Raw genomic sequence first — 1,908 nt, 5'->3', positions numbered from 1 at the left:
TTTGGAGACTTCTTTGGTGTCCTTGAAATCTCGTTATTGATTTTTTTAGGTACTTTTGATCAACATTTTTTTCCAGTAAAATCTGTGCAGATATGCATTCTTAAATGGACATAAAAGGTATGAAGCCTAAAATTGAAAATTCGAAAATAATTTGCCCAACGGTCAGAAAAAAATGCCGGTTTCTTTGACTTCATTATTATGACAAGCGGTTGATTTTACTACGATGCCTAAAATATGCATTGTTATCTTCACAAACAAACAGGGCCGTCTGTCTTCTTATCGATCAAGGTCAATAGTTCACACTGAGACGAGCGAAAGTATGCCTCGTCTGAGACGCTCCTAGCATCGAAGTTATTTCTCGGTACATTTGAGACAGACTGGATTGTATGACGTCACGCACAGAGCAGAGATAATGTAGTCTTACCAGAGAGGGTTTATAGTATTACTGTAAACTCTCTGGTCTTACACAGCGTGGCTTGTCTTTTACAAGCACACAATCTGAACTTGTAAAACAGCTGCACTGTATCTTTTCATTAGGGAAAAGACAGTATTCTGACATTTACTAAGATATAATGTATTTAGCTGATGCAGCCCATGCCCTCAAGACTGAAGAGTTGCAGTGTCGCTGCTGACAGCCGCTGCTATAAGCTGACAGACAATAAAAACAAACAAACAACAAAAAACAAAAACAAACAATTGAAGGTACACATGTAATTGCAGTCACTGACAGATATCAACTGTCTGTACAGTGAGTGTATGTTAATGGTTAGCGAACGGAAAAAAAAATTGCCCCCCCCCGTCCTTTTTTTTTTACCCCCTCCAAAAAAAGGCTACAGGTTTTTGTTTTTTGTTCGTTTGTTTGGAAGGCGGGGGCAGGAGAGATGATTTCTCCCTCGATACGGTCGGGTCTGGGTGTGATGACATCATGTCACTCTGGTGTACCGACAATTTGGTGACGTCATATTATTATCACTCCGGTGTACCGACAATTTGGTGACATTATATCACTCCGACAATTTGGTGACATCATATTATCACTCCGGTATACCGACAATTTGGTGATGTCATATCACTGTGGTGTACCGACAATTTGGTAACGTCATATCACTGTGCTATACTGACAATTTGGTGACATCATCATATCACTCCGGTGTACCGACAATTTGGTGACATTATATCACTCCGACATTTTGGTGACATCATATTATCACTCCGGCGTACCGACATTTTGGTGACGTCATATCACTGTGGTGTACCGACAATTTGGTGACGTCATATCACTCCGGTGTACCGACAATTTGGGGAGAGCCTCTTGCCTGGGTCACTCGTTCTTGGTCAAGATTCTGAAGTGCTTTGGGGCCAACTCGGGGGTACCACTTGGTTAAGTGAACTGCCCACTCGTCTCTTGTGTAACCCTTCAACCCATATTTAGCCTCCTTGACCCTACTTCCCCGGCCCTGAATGTGTTTTAAACATTTGTGTGTGTGTGTTTTAATGGCTTCTGAGGCTAAGGTGCACTACAGAAATAATGTAACGCATAAATGGAGAAGGTCAACGCATTCTTAGTTCGAGTGTTATGCATAACAAATTACCATGGTTGCATTTGATATGGGGACGTTCCCTTGTGACTAACACAATGACTTTTACCTGCAAGAATACTCATTTGGATTTGAAAAAAAGAAAAGAAAAGAAATGTCCACAGACACACATTGGAGACGTTTTCAATGAGTAAGCATGAATATCTAAAATAGGGAATTTGATTTCTTCGAACAGGATTTAGCTAGGTCCTCCTTCTTTTATTTGTCTGTTACTTTTTACTCTCTGGTACTTGTGACAACTCAAGTATCTTTACCTCACTGTCTGCGAGTCTCCACATTTATGTATCAGTGTCCATGTATCCCTCCCTAT

At 40.7% G+C, this 1,908-nt stretch overlaps 1 protein-coding gene across 1 annotated transcript in view; it reads right to left on the bottom strand.

Moving 5' to 3' along the window:
* The window catches only part of LOC101855385 (cysteine-rich motor neuron 1 protein), a gene marked incomplete in the record, with an annotated part of 138,411 nt that overhangs the window by 46,498 nt on the left and 90,005 nt on the right, over positions 1-1,908 (bottom strand).

Source organism: Aplysia californica, unplaced genomic scaffold, assembly GCF_000002075.1.
Source record: "Aplysia californica isolate F4 #8 unplaced genomic scaffold, AplCal3.0 scaffold00007, whole genome shotgun sequence".
In the NCBI taxonomy this organism is placed as follows: Eukaryota; Metazoa; Mollusca; class Gastropoda; order Aplysiida; family Aplysiidae; genus Aplysia; species Aplysia californica.
This window is presented reverse-complemented; position numbering and strand designations above follow the sequence as displayed.